The sequence below is a fragment of the Cuculus canorus genome, chromosome Z (assembly GCF_017976375.1).
Source record: "Cuculus canorus isolate bCucCan1 chromosome Z, bCucCan1.pri, whole genome shotgun sequence".
NCBI lineage: Eukaryota > Metazoa > Chordata > Aves > Cuculiformes > Cuculidae > Cuculus > Cuculus canorus.
The window spans coordinates 2,945,989-2,961,628 of record NC_071441.1 but is presented as its reverse complement, the minus strand read 5'-3'; the positions used below and the strand labels follow the sequence as shown (position 1 = coordinate 2,961,628).

The 15,640-nt window shown below is 39.9% G+C and overlaps 1 protein-coding gene across 6 annotated transcripts in view; it reads right to left on the bottom strand.

The window, feature by feature from the left end:
- The window catches only part of NIPBL (NIPBL cohesin loading factor), a 152,817-nt gene extending 137,699 nt beyond the window's left edge, over positions 1–15,118 (bottom strand). For all 6 annotated transcript variants that reach the window (XM_054053716.1, XM_054053719.1, XM_054053720.1 and 3 more), the window contains exon 1: positions 14,978–15,118. The gene's annotated coding sequence lies outside the window, so the exon portion shown is untranslated. The remainder of the gene's footprint in view (positions 1–14,977) is intronic.
- Between the last annotated feature and the right edge of the window lie 522 nt (positions 15,119–15,640).

Sequence of the window (15,640 nt, the reverse complement as noted above, 5' to 3'; positions counted from 1 at the left end):
CCACATCCACCCTATAAATACATCTCCAAATTCTAAACTGACATAAGAAAGTAAAAAGAAGGATATCTCAGGCCAGCAACACTGTTCCAAGTTACTGACTGAACTGCCAAGATAACTACATTATGGGCACATGGAGGAGGCCCAGAAACTGCTCCATGAAGGTCAGATTAGTCCTTCCAGGATCACATCAAGACAATCCACACAGAACCCTTCTATTCCTGACCGTATCCAACCCACACACGTTCTGCATACCTTCTATGTACTTTATTCCGCAGGCATTTCATTCCAAACTATGACAGTCTTATTTTCTTAAGGGCCTAAAACGCACTGCTTTGGAAGAGAGCACTAATTATAGCCCTCAGTTTCTGAGTCTCTACTACAAAACTTTTTACCACAGAACTCGGACAGCAATATTGTCCTAGCTGTTGCTAAGGCAAAGGTGAAACGTGGCCCAAATCTAGGAACCACAATTACCATGCAGATAAATCAAATTAATAAATAAATTGAAGACTAGATTACCCAGTCACGCTTATTTTCTTAATAGAATTTACACAACTGCATATTGAGCACTTTATTTTCATAACTTGTTCAACTGCAACATTTTGCAATTAAGTATTCCGTTCTTCTATCATGAGGATGGATTTTAAAAGTGCAGGCAAGTTGTATTTGAAGGGTCACAGAGAGAATAAACAGAAAAATCCCACTGAAATTAGATTATCATCAGTATATCCTCTAATTACTTAAAAATTAAACACTTTAAAATATCTTAAAATAAATATGCTATGTATTCCAGGTCATCCTGTTACGAGAAACACGCAGTTATAGCTGTTTGCCTACCACCATTCACTGATGAAACAAAATGAGTATGCAAGAAGCAATATGTAAACCACAGGACTGCTATAAATACAGATTTGTATAGCATCACCTGTGAGGGAAAACTAAAGTTGATCTTTGTAGTGTTGCCCAAGATGCAGGTGGTAACACCCACCTTTTAGAGAAGTAGCTCAATCTTTCTACAACAAAACACTAACTTTATTTTCACTAGTCACAGGCTCATTTTGTAGTAGGTTTTCAGTTCTCTGCAGCTTTGCTAATGTAGAAGGAATAGAATCAATTTACTTTCTTTCCAAACTGGAAATTACTTTAGAACAAAGGAGACCAAGCGGCTATGCATTAAAAAAGAAGTAGGACATCCTTCCAGTTTCATTCAAACACCATTTGAACTGAAATCAGGAGCAGCTGAAATGCATCAGGCCTCAACCACCTTAAACTGGCATCAAGACTGACATATGCACACAAGCAGCAACAAGGAGTAGCTAGTTCTCAGTCTTCACTTTTTACATTGTATGCTGAGGCACCTACACAGTCAGGGATACTGTCCTTTGCTGGCTGTTCATCCAGGACGTCAAACTACTGAAATTCTGTCCTGTTTTCCAGTAGTACCCTCACTAGATATCACAGTTTAGCCCACGACCAGCTTGACTGCAAGCTAAACATGAGCGGTTAGCGTTTGCCCCTCTCCCAAGAGAAAGGGAAAGGAGAGAAAGACTAATAACAATACTAATAATATAATGCAACATATACACAAATACATTGCTCCCTCCTCAGCAACTACGTCACCACAGGTGCTGCAGAGAAGCCACGAGGAAAAGGGGCCAAGCTGGACTCAAGAACTGGATTCACATGGATCTGGAATCAGGGCAAAAAGTCAGACAAGGTCCTCACTGGATGTCAGCCACTGAAGAAGAGAACTTGACCTTTGTGATCCCTCAGTTTTATACTGACTGTGATGTATATGGGATAGAATACTCTGTTGGTCACTCTGGGGTCACCTGTCCTGTCCGCTCCTCCCTGGACGTGCAACCCTTTCTTGCGCCTTTCACTTACAGCTCCAGCAGTTTGAGAATGGCCTTGGTTACTACCTGAGTAAGTACAAGCAGTGGCCTTTCTGCATACCAATGTTACCATTGTTAGAGACAAACACTAACTGGAAAACATTCAGTTACCTCTCAGAAAATGAAGTTACTTAGATGAGGCTTAGCTGAAGTTGGAAAACTGATTCTACTTCAGCTCAAAACAGAACACCAACTTAGCACCAACTTCTGTGATAATACATAGAGCTGAGATGAGAGCAAGGAAGCAGCAGCAAAGCAGCAACAAGGAAAAGATCTGTTCCTGGGGCAACACGCTACTTACCTTTGCAAAACAATAACTTCAACTCTTAACATTAAATTCACAGGACATGATCCAAGGACATATCTGCGGTATACTACAGAAAGAACTGGTCTGTCTCAACATCACACCTAACCTGAAGATCTCATCACCCAGACAACTGCAGGTGGACTGCAGCTCTGAACAGGATGGGTTTGCAGGGTCCACCCTGATAATGGATACAGCTACCAGACAAAATAACTGCCAGGAGCTGGACACTAGACAGACAAAACTACTGCCATGAGCTGAACACGCCCAAACAGGTGCACGTTTCGGGGGAGGGAGGGGGGAATAAGGGGCAGAGTTAGTGAAACGAGCCTATTAGCAAGGCGTGACCCCCAAGCATATAGAGGAACAAATCAAGAGTGAGGTTTGCAGAATGCTCTCCCACCAAACTGAGCAGACTGAAGGGATGCCCCAGCGCCATGGGGGTAACTATCTTTATCTCTCTCTTCCTTTCTCTCTTTCCTTTTCCAATGCATGCCTCATAACCAAACAAATAGTGGCACGTGACCTCGTTTGAGTCTTAATTCTGTGTCCAAGTATACAAGCTAAACATACCTCCATCTTTACTGCACATATCAACATCTCAATTCATAATGCTTTTTTCTCTGTAACACTTGCCATGGGAGACCGTAAATTAGAGCTCACAGAGCCACAAGTGGCCTTCCCAGGCCACGTGTTTGACATTATAGTCTGCATGCTTTGGTGCCCACAATAATATTTAAGTATGAGACACAAACCTATAATGACAGTAGTATTCCATGAGTACTAAACTGCTATAATCCAATATACATTTACATTTGAGTTTTCTAGGTTCATAGTACAAGGAACCATTATTCCTAATGTTTATTTACAGCAAATATCCTCTTCTAGATCTTCTAAGACTGTGGCTGTCAAGTAGGTATTTCTTATTTCTGAGAGACTTTAAGACAAATTTTCAAACACAACTCTGCCTTTTTCAGTGGGCAAATATTCAAGTTACTACCCAATCACATACATAAGTCTTTTATGCAAATGAAAAAAAAAAATTTTCAAGTTACATGAAACTAATTAACACAAACTAACACACCATTGATGAGCACATTAGTAAGCTACATGAGTGTTCAATTTATTAAACTATGCTCAGAGTCAGAAAGTTTTTGCAAAGAAACCACAAGTGGGAGCCTACCACAGCTTATTAGCAATAAGCACTCCAGGCCACCACCCACCCCCACCCCATGCTCCCCAAATACAAACATCTTTAACTTACAGAGATTCATAAAATGCTTAACAATGAATATGACAAACCTCAAGTTAACAACAGAACAATACTAAGTAACTATGAAAGAATCATTAAGGATATTGTTGGTCTTAATAGAGTAAATCTAATTTACAAAAAGATTGTGTTACTTAAAGAAAACCAAAAATGTTTCTTAAATAGTCTTGTGTGTGTCAAGACTATTTACTACTATAATCTTTGGGTGCAATTAATAAGTGTTTTACACCTTAATATTTAGGGACTAAGCTATTTGAAGTCAGCTGAAATTCTAACTTATTTCAGGTAGTAAATATATTGATATCTATAAAATTCAAGTAATTTTACCTGTGTAAACACACTGAAGGCAATCCTTTTGCAGACGTATAATTATAAACATTATTTGACACACAAGCCCATCAATGAATTTACATGTTACTTGATTTAAAGCATATTTACTTGTCATAATTATGAACATTAAAATAAACTAAATTCTTTTCAGCAAGGTGAACTGATTTTACTAATAAAAACTCTATTTTACTAATTTTACTAATAAAAATTTTACTAATAAAATTTTACTAATAAAAACTCTAAGTTCTGTATAGCAAATGTAAAGTCTTTGGTAACTGATGCACATTCTACAGGCTCACCTTTAAAACTAAAGTACAGCTATTTTCTAATTTTTGTTTCTCATTACAAAATAGCATAGGCATATAAGCTGCTTCATTACAAAACTGATAAAAGTGCCTCTGGCTTTGTTTAAAAGTTATCTGTTTATATCAATAGCAAGCTTTATTATATCTTCTAACACGATTTCAAAATCAGTGTGTTTTAGAAGATATTTCATCCATTTACACTGTCCTTTCTAAAACATTTGCTAAAATTTATACTAGTATCAGTAATAAGGTGCAAGTCAAAGACCTTCAACAGCTTTGTTTCAGCCAAAGTCTATTCTCTCCCAAAAGTCACATAGGATTATGTAGACTATCAGCCACATTTGGGCAAGCTGATTAGCCCAGATTCCCAACTTACTGTGCATCAGCTGACTTTCAATAATTGTGCAGACACACTGAACCCATGGAAAAAATGCAAACTAATTCAACCTTTCTCAGCCAGCTATGAAACATGGGTAAATCAAATCAAGTTGTGTGCGTCTGCCACTGACTACATATACACAATTGAACAGACATTGTAGCTGAGCATGTAACAACTTCAAATTACCAGGACTTAACAAGTTATGTTGAATCCTCCGAAGTTCATCTACAGAGCTTTTTGTAAGACTTAACTGGATAATTATTTATCAAGATGCGATTAGGAATTTGCTTAATCCTGTGACATCATATGTCTACTTTGAGCCTAGAAATAGGATTTGTCAGGAATAAACATAAACATTTACAGAACGAGAGAGGATTCCTATTCTGAAGTTTACCGATTCAATTTACTCATTTAACAGGGCACTAAAGTCAGTAAGTATCTTTCATCATTCCTTCTCCAGGTTGCAGGCTGAGATTATAGTGTAATGTGAAAACTTAGAATGTTTACCTTCCAGTATTAAAATGGCTTGTTCATGTAATGATATTTAGGGACTTACAGACAAAGCAGCTTTTAAACCACACCATTTTTATTGCAATTCCTCAAACATTTTAATGATGTTTTCCGTGGTAAAAATAAATGATTTATTTCTATAAATAACATGACTAAACTTTACATCATGCTAAACAGATCCAGAGGGAAATGAGTAAATAGTGAGAACCATAACTCTAAACAATCTTTCGTAATAGTGACCCTACAGTGTGCAGTGTTCCTACAACTCTCTAAGCCATTAGTCACCAAAATTATCACAAGGAAACTTCACCTATAGCTTTGCCTAAGTGTATATCAGAATAGCCACTATCTTTGCAGAACTAAGCATCTTGATGCCAGTTTCATGCCTAAGCCTCCACAAGATCTTCAGAGTAGGAAAGTCCAGTCATACACGCACTCTGAACATGCCTTAACACATAAGACTGATTACACGTCACACTGTGTGCCTGCCACCACCTCCAAGCCTTCCCTCAAAATCTCACCAAGACAGAGGAATAGCACTTGCTCAAGATATCATACAGATTCTAGAAACCTTCCTCAGTAGCAGGAGGCTCAAACATACATTTGTGACTATCCATTAAAGCCTTCAACTAGCTCTAAGATTCTACAGAGTAGCAAGTATTCCTTTCTCATCTCGTTGCAGGAGTACTACCATCACAGTGCAAAGAAAAATAATTGGAACATGGAAAAAGCCCAAAAGAGATTATATGATTACCAAATAAATTGATTTAAACTTTCTTTCAGAAGGTAAAAATCTCTCTAATGTTTTCTATTGACTAGCCAATATGTAACCTTTACTCTGCACCACAGCAGATGAGTTCCATTTTCCATGTTCACACATCTCAAACTTTTGATTGACTCTTGAAGGCTGACCAGTTCAGCAGCAGTACCACAATAACAAAAGTCCTTTTTGATCTCAGTCCAATTTCTTTTTATAATGCAGAAATAGAGATTAAAAACTTTACTTACCACACTGTGACAGCTGGTTTACAAGGCAACACTTAAAAAGACATTATACTAAATGCCTTTTCATATGTTAAAATTCCTATCATTAAAAGTGTTAAATACCTGACTTTAAAAAAATCCTCTAGACCAGAGCATTTAACACAGAAAAGTTTACATCAGCAAATACTCAAACATTATTTTCTACGTATTGACTCAAAGCTTTCTAGATTTCTACCAGGAAATCCCACACCCCCAGGCTGAAAGATCACATTTGCGAACTCAAAATAAATGTCCCTTGCGCTCAAGAATTCTGATACAGTCATTGGATTAAATAATTGTGTAACATTCCCCTCCCACACCCTGGCCTAGTATTCATTCATTTTACAGGAGAGATCTGGTCTGGAAATGAATCAGAGGCTACTCATATGGCTACCAGTTCTGTTGCACACATGACGCTTCAACTTCAAATGAAAACGAAAGAGAAGTATGAAGGGAAAGAGGCTGCAGATCAGATAGCAAGAAACAGGAAAAATGCCACTCTTGGTAACCTCGTTGTATTGCTATTACTAACGGTAAGTATTTCTGTGTTCCTTTTTTCCTGCATGCTCTGAAGCCCAACTGAAGAAGCACTGATTAGTCAGATTTGTAACCAAAATTAACAAAACCTGTTACAATATTATCATACATACTACAATGCACAAAAATTCAAGCTAATTTAAAAGTCAGGTCCTGCAGCTGCTCCAGTTAGACCTTTGAAGTCATAAAGACCAACTTTTGGATCTCAGTTCGCAGCTTGCAAGATAACACACTCTCCTCAAAAACATTTAAAAACTAAGTATGAACTATTTCAATATTACAATACAGAAAAGTCCATGAGGAAATTAAGAATTATATCTCTGAAGCAGAGTTTAATGATGTAAAGGGATTAAGACAAAGGACTACATATTGAACACCAAAGAGAAATCAAAATACTTAATCATAAAAGACAGAGCTGGAAGCAATCTCAAGAGTCTGCCTATCCCTTTCCCCAAAGTAGAATCAACAACATCCAAAACATTAATATAACACCTGTTGTGTTTGGGTTGGTTTGTTTTTTTTTTTTTCAAAAAACTCAAAGCCTCTACATTAAGGATGCTACAGTCATTCCACAGTCAGTGAAACAGGCATCCTGTTGTAAGAAAAAAAAAAAGTGATGACAGACTTAAAGACTACCACAGTGCATTCAAGAAGACGCAGACTACACAGGTAATGTTAACTACAGAACTCCCTACTGTCTGCATTTACAAAAGTACTCGACATTTCTGAGCTTTAAAGTTTTTTTTTTACTGTGTGATTTCCTTTTAATAATAAAAAACAAAACAAAACAAACAAACAAAAAACACAAAAAAAGACAATACAAACAATGAACTCCTGTCTGTGGAATAACCCTTCTTTGCCCAGCCAATTCTTGTTTTGTACTTCTGGCATCTCAAGCAATTTTTTCTTCTTTCCCTATCTGGCCTCTCTCAATACACACTTCCCACCCGTTCCCATCCCTGAACTGCTTCCCTTGACTGTACACTCAATACCAGAGTACCCTTCTCTCTCGGCTTCTTACTAAGGCTGTTTCATAGCTCTTACTTTATCTTTACTAAGGACACTTGTATCTGTCCCACCAGCTCCTTTATCCAGTCCCCACAGTTTAGTCATTACTTCCTTAGGAACTCCAAGCTCCTACCCTCCTCCCAATTCCCACCCTTCAAACTCCTATTCTGTCACCATCCTGTACAAGTCTGGTTCCAGTTCACCACTCTTGTTTTCCTTGTGTTCACTCTTCCACCCACCTGCAACTTCAGTTCATGTATTTTCAGCATTCTGACAAATCAGCACTGTGGATAAGGACTGCAGAAACAGACAGCAGAAAACTAATGCTCCGTAGTACATCTAGCTGTCTAGAACTATACTTATTAAGAAACTCCTGTTGTGCATCCAAAATTTTTCAACATTAACGCCTACAATTAGAAAAGTCGGGTAATTTTTCAGATGCTAATAACTTCACAGATTTGCGGTAGGTTTTCAAATGGCAACAAAATGCACGCCTGTAATGCAGAAAGTTACCTCCCTTTCAAATTTTATATTTCTTTCCCAAAGGAATGAGATGTTCTATTTACTTGAATAAATAATTTTCAAACCATTTTTTTTTCTCTAACATGACCCTTTGGAGCCAAACTATTTAAGCTTTAAGCTTTATTAAAAAAAGTAAGTCAACAAAGGGCAGTCACCCAAAGCATATCTGAAGAAAAAGAGCATGAAACATATCTGAATAGAAAGTAACGTGAACGACTGACAGTCTCTATTAGCACCTAAGACTTGAAAACAAAATTTCAGAGAGTACATGTAACTTCATTCTTTCTGAGTCCTTAGTCAACATAGTGGTGAGATATTTAGCTTAAAGATGAGAGAGAGACTGCACTATCACTGACACATTTATATTAAAGGAGCTTAATAAATTACATTATAATTTTAAAAAAAAAAAAGAGAAAAGAGTTTAGTACTATAAAACTAAGCCCTGAAGTATTCAGAAATGTTAGGATTATGGTTGCTTACATCTACAGTATAGTCCCTTGTGCATTTTGATAGTGATTCACTAAATGATCATGCACTGGTTTATGTTATTCACAGGATCTCTGCCTCATACATGCCACGCAACATATATGTCATGAAACAAGTCAGTTACAGAATAAAAGGAGGTGCCTTCTGTGAGACATTACTCTTCTCTACTAAGAAATCTGAATAAAAAATAGGTAATAAATCCAAATGATTAAAAACAGTTTCCCATCCAAGTGATCTTTTTCTGGAATCTGCCATTTATAAAAATCAACTCTTCCTTAAAAGAAAAAAGAACAACTTCTGAAAAAACCTCAACAATTTATTTTCACAGAAAACTTCCATCACAATGAAAGAAAAGAAAAGGAATAAAGGAAAAACTGAGCACTACTTATTCTACCTGTTTCATAACATACTCACAATCTCTGGGCCATGCCTAGAGCACATGACATAAAAAGCCATTGTGGAGAAAAAAGCTCAAGAACTACTGTGCCTGATACAGATTAGGCATTTGCATCTTCGCTTCTTACATCCCAAAAGTGAAGTTCTTCCTAGGAATTCACTTACTTCCTACACCTCAGAACAGTCTTGCTTTTCTAAGAGAGCCACAGAGCAGCTGGACCACAGACTTGGTATCACAATGAAATGGTCTGACCACTAGGCTTCAGAGGTTTCTGTGCAGCAGTTTACATCAACTGCAACAATTACCAGTTTAAGAGGCTGAGTTGCATCCCGAACAGCCCAAAACCAATGCTTAGGATACTGTCCAGGGTTGCTAGCTCCTGCTGGAAGTTAACACGGTAACATTTTGAATCCCAGTCTCCAATACTGAAGGCAAGTAATTTAATTACTTGTGGGATTTGGGTCATTATCTCTGCTCCTCCTGATTAACAGATTTTGGTTTTCTCACAACATGGAGGGTGAGTCTTTTTAATTTTTCAGGACAGAAAAATGCATTCTTGTCCAGCTGTTGTTATGATCAAGACAGTTAAAAGTTAACATTAAGTTTACGGCCATTAGCAAAACCCAATCTATACTTCCTAGGGTTCCTGCATGAGAAACAAAGAGCCTCATGTTTTGAAATGCAGTGCACTCACAATGACAAATAAAATTGAAGAAAACAATGTTATGAACTTACTAAATGCTGTGAAGTAAATCTGAAAATCTGAAGACTAAAACATGTCAAATTACAAAAGGTTTATAAGCACTTTTAAAACTCATTATTTGGACTAAGTTTTAGTCTCCTACCTATAAAATGGAAATAATATTTTATAGATGTGCAAAAAAACCCATTTCTCTAGTGTTTGTGAAGCACAGATATTTATTTTGAGATAACTCCTACAACTTCATCGCAACAGATGAAAACGCTAGTGTTCGTTAAGGATTTGGAGGTAAACAGCAGGTAATAAGGCAGTGGGATGCAGAATGAATGACAAAGAAAAACAAACATATACAGGAGGTTATAACAGTACAGCAGTCAGCTGGCATTTCCCAGGCACTGTATGAGGCACTGAACTGTGGCTATGAGAGCAAGGAGGAATACCATAATATAGTTAAAGGCCCAGCATATAGAGAAGGGGGTTGGATTATTTTTGTTTCTGTAATCTTAAATTTGCCATTTCCTTATCTGAATCCCTTACTTTGCAGCCTACGATATTTTAACACTGTTCCTCTAAAATGCATTGCGTATCTACGTAAACACACTCCTACAAAAAAACCCAAAGTGTTTCAAATCTAACCACAGCACTAATCTGAAAAACTAAAATATCTACTCATGAAGAATTTCGATATTTGTTTGGAAAACCACTTAGAACCAACTGATACAAATATTAAAAGCCATAAACCAAACTTTCTTAGATTTTTTTTTTCCTAAATTTAACATGAAAAATGGTCTTCAATGTTTATGTTTTTTAAAGTTATTTGTGTAAATCAGGTGCTCTCCTTCAAGTATAGCAACAAATGCATTTAATTGGACTGGGCCTCTTTCTAGTTTCTACACACAGTTTTGCCAAAATTCTTTTTTACCCTCCCCTTCCCCAGTGGCTTTTCCACAGTGAACAGTAGGGACAGGAAGTGAGACAGAAATCACAAATCCTGCACAAGCTCCTCAAACACAATTTCCTCACTCCTGGGGTGCAGCAGATGTCAATACAAAGCACTTCTCCCACACATACTTTGGGGGTCAGCATCAGCTACTAAGAGTATGCTTGTAAAACTACAAAAATAAAACCACAACTATAGATCAATTATATTAAAGATTTTTAGAATACAGGCCCTTAACAGCTGTCATTTCAAAAGGACTTTTTTGATTACAGAGGAAGGATCATTATTGTACAGGATTATCAGCAATAATGCACAGGTATCACCAATATCTTTCTAGGTATTTCTGTGCTACTGTGTGTTCATTACCACCAATGACTCAAAATCAGAAAGAAGCTAACCTAATCTGTATTACTTCCAACAAAGACATATGAAAAGCAAGATTGGAAGTAAGCAGTATTGTATTGAAATGGCCACTTCAATATGTCAACTATTTCTTGTGATATACTTTGTGACACCCTGGGGGGCCTGAAACCCCACACACTGGCAGCCTAAGTCCCCCCTACCAGGGCATGCTTGTCCATCCCCCAGGGCCTGCCCTGCTATTCCAACACTTGATGACCCACCTGATACCTACCAGGCACCGAAAACTAAAGCTGTCGCTACTCATTTTTTTCAATTAAGTTTGCCCATAATTATTGCCAGAGTGTCCAAACATTCATTAATATTATACATTCCCCTAGAATAATTTCTAGAAAGCTCAGATGTCTGAATTTGAAGTCTTAATTTATTTCCTAGGTGTAGATATTCAGAATAGAATTTTACTTTTTCATTCTAGTTACAGCAATTATCCACTAACTTTAGATTTCTTGCACAAAAGTTACGAAGTAAATGTTAACATAAGTTCAATATTATGCCTTCAACACTCTGTAGTATAATATGCACATAAAAATAATACATTTGCCACTGCACACATTGAAAATTGCAACCGGAAATTTCCTATAACACTCCCTCTCTCAAATCAATTCACACTTTGACTATTTTTCATCTTGCCTCCTTCAAAATATAGTATATATTCTTCTACAATACAAGCAAACAACAAACATTTGGAATTAAGGCTGTGTTACCTTAATCATCATACAAATAAAACAAAAAAACCCCCCTGCTTTTATTCCAAGGAAGTTACTACCTATTGCCTTGATTCTGCAAGAAGAGTCATATGAACACTTTCCTAGTGGGAGATGTCCCTGCCCATGGCAGGGGGTTGGAACTGGATGATCTTTAAGGGTCCCTTCCAGCCCAAACTATTCTATGATTCTGTGATTAATGTGCATAAAGTCTTGAACACGCAATGGGGCTGTACTCTCACATATTCTTAGGGAGAACAGGGATCTGAAGAGGAGCTTAGTGATACAGTCTTGTTTCTCTGATTCTGTTCCATTTCTCCTAAATAACAATTCACAGGTTTCAAATGTGAAAAACAATTAATATTCCTGGTATGCCTCTTTCTATGTCTTTATTTTTTAAAAGTATAATAGTAGCTTTAAAAGACAGCAAAAGCCTTCAAGGAATTTTTTTTTCTTTTTTTTGGAATAACTTCAGGTAAAATGTTTAAGCAGTTCAAAGGAAAAAAACCCCAACCTTGTATACAGGAAGCAAATTAAAAATTTAAAAAGTAGCCAAGAGTGCAAAATAAGATATAACAAGGAGAAAGTATTCTCCTCTTTCAGTTAAAATAATTGTTACAACTAATATCTTGAGAATAATTAATTTGTATTTCTATAACATGAATAAAGTAACAACATCCTCCTTAAGCAGCTAGCTGTTGTGATAAACAGTGAGTCAATACAAACTCATAGGGACAGGGAAAAAGAAGCATAAAAGTGACATAGTCCTGCCTCACACACACATTCATGTAAATGTGTTAAAAAATACAAACAAAAATAACTCTCTTATGGTCATTTCCACATTAAATATTTCTGTATGCCAAGCTTATTTTTCTGATATAAAGAAATTTACAACTACATAAAATGTGATAAAGCAACTAATTCATGGTTAATCACATGTCTCAGAAGAACAAACCCCAAAAACTCATTACAAATCACAGACAGCATCTTAAATTTCCCTCCATAAATACGCCTGTTTTTCATACCAGAAAAGTTCACGCTTTCCAATAAAGAGGGAAAAAAGGCACCGTAAACACAACCCTGGCAAGATAAACTTGACAGGAACTACATAACTACAGTAGCTCATTTCCTGCTCCTATCTGGTATATTTAAAGCAAAACGCCTTAAATGAAAAATAAGCCAGAGAAGTTCAGTAGTGTTGGTTTAACAAACCCATTTTTGTTAAAAGGAGAGCTGTTTGAAAAAGGACGAGCAGGGAAACGCTACAGCTAGCGTCGCTTCCTGATGATGAAAGCTACCCAAGAGCTGCAACTACTTCTGCACAGTCCTTTCTTTCCTGTAAAGCAGAGTTACACTCGGCCTCTACGCATGCCACGGACCAGAAGAAAAAAGCAATTCTGCTGCCACACACCGAGGCAGGGACAGTCAGAGATAACTAGTGGCTCCCTCTGCAATTCACAAAGTTTAAAAATAAAAAGCTGCTTTACGAAGTGTAAATGGTTCCTCTCCACGCACGTAGGCCTGAGGCCCTGTTGCAAACAGTGTCTAACAGGACCAGGCAGCACAAAGACAGGAATGGGAGATTAGTGGGAGGGAGGGAGGCCGGGATTGGGGCTCAGCAGGATCTTCAGGCTTTTTAAAATTCAAACTGCTCCCTGACCAATACAAATCACGGACACGCTACTGACTACTACACGGATTTACAGCATTAAAAACACGCCTTCTACGTGACAGCTATATTAACTTCACCCTTTTAAACATGTATCAGGGCACTGGGAGGCAGGATAGCACGGTTTTATTATGAGACTCTAAACACAGCAGCAGAAAGTTACTCTACGAGATACATTAACCATGTAGCATTACAACAGATCTGCCTGAACAACTGAAAATCCCACTGAAAAACAATTTACGTAACGTTGATACTTGTTTGCCATGCACAAGTTTCCCTTCTAAACGAAAAACGAAACTTGGTATCCTAAATTTCCCCTCAACAATGCAATTTCTCTAGGATTATTTTTATTAGTTTACTGGGTGACAGTTTTTTAAATCTACCTCAATTTTTAGTAAAACTCTCAACTCTAACACACAGAAGTCCGGGATTTACTTCACTGTAAATTCACTACCATTTATTTATAAAGACCTGATACTTGAAATCAACAGTCATTTACAAAACACATCTGACCTGTTAAAATGACACCTAATTACATATTCAAACATCGCGGACACAAACAGCCAATAACAACCTCGGGATCTCAAAGTGATACGGCCTGACAAGAAAGGATGACACTTTTTAAGTATCCCTCGCTTTTCACTTAATTAAATTTATGTTTGATTCTCAGATACTTCGGATGAGGTCTCATGTTCACCTTGGTCGCTTAAACACCATAAACGCTACGATTTACACACCTCCCCCCTCTCGTTTTCTGTTTGCTAGAAGCACAAAACTGTATTTCTTCTGAACGTCAGACGTATTCCTGTGCTGTACAGGGCACACAGACACTGAGATTGTGCGAGGTACCTGATACAATACCCTTGCCCATGTGCATTACCAGGGTCTGCAGGTGTCTGTGTTGCGTCGATCATCCCACAAGCGCTAGTTTTATGCTATAAATACACTAATCGCCGTATTATTTCGAGATTAAATCTCTGTACGTTTTAAACCCATAAACATTATAACTTTTGAACGTTCAGAAGGCAGCTCGTTAAGAGGAGAGGGTACCAACGGAGAGAACCGGTATTTTTGTTCCCGAGCATTCACATTGTTTCCCTCTTCCCCTATTCCTCCACTTACTCTTCCCCCACTTCAGAGGGCTGTCTGCGCCGGGACCTTCTCTCCTTGCCCCGGCGAAGTTATAAATACGGCAAAGGATCAGCGCACATTTGCGGCTAATTGTATTGTTTCCTCCTCCCGCTCCCGCTCCTCTCCGGGTTGAGGCCTGTCACCGAGAAGCCGCTTCGCCTTTCTAATCCCCGAGCTGGAGTAAAGGCGCTGGCCGGCGGGCCTGCGCTCTCCACCGGGCCTGGGCCTCCCGGCAGCCCGGGAGGAACCCGCCTCCTCCGCCGAACGCGGGCGAGCAGGAAGGGGGGGCCGCGAAATAAACACCTCCGGCCGCCACCGGTTCCCCCGAAGCCCGGATAAGAGCTAATCCCCTCCACTGCCGGGGCGCCGGGCCGCCGGGGCCGGGAGGCCGGGCCCGCCGCCGGGGAGGGCAGGGAGGGGAAGGGGAGCCGAGGAGGGGGGCATTACCTGAGCAAATCGGCGTCCGAATCCGACGAGAATCCGAGAGAGGGGGAGAGAAAATCCGCCCCCCTCCCTCCTCAGAGGAGCCGCCGCCGCTGGGCCGCCGCCGCCGCCGCGGAGCGGGAGGAGGAGGGGAGATAATATAACAACAATAATCCGGGCCGGGAGGGGGGCTGGCTCCTCTTCCGTCTCCTCCTCAGTGCAGCGAACATGTAGAGCCGGGGGGCGAGCGGCCGACGCGAGTCCCTTCCCCCCGGGCCCGCTTCACCACATCCGCGCGGGCCGGGCCGCGCCGAACCGGTTCGGCGGCGCGGGGGGCGCCGGGGGCCGCGGGGGCAGCGCCGCCGCCTCTGCGCGCGGGGCGGGGGCTCGGGCGGCCGGTACCGAGCGGGGGGCGGGCGAGAGGAGGCGGCGCGGGGGGGGAAGGAGCCCGTGTGTGTCTCTCGCTCCCTCTCAGAACAAAATGCCGACCGGAAGTGCAGCTGCGGGAACGACTCCCTCCACCGGCGCCAAACACCAGCGGCCTCTCCCAGCGCCGCCGGAGCGGCTCCCCGCCCCTCCGCCGCGGCTTCTCCCCCTCGTTCGCGATCCCCTGGCGGCCTGCGGAGCGGCGCCGCGGCGGGGCCCGCGCCCAGAGGGCGGGCGGCGATCTGCTGGGCAGCGACCGCG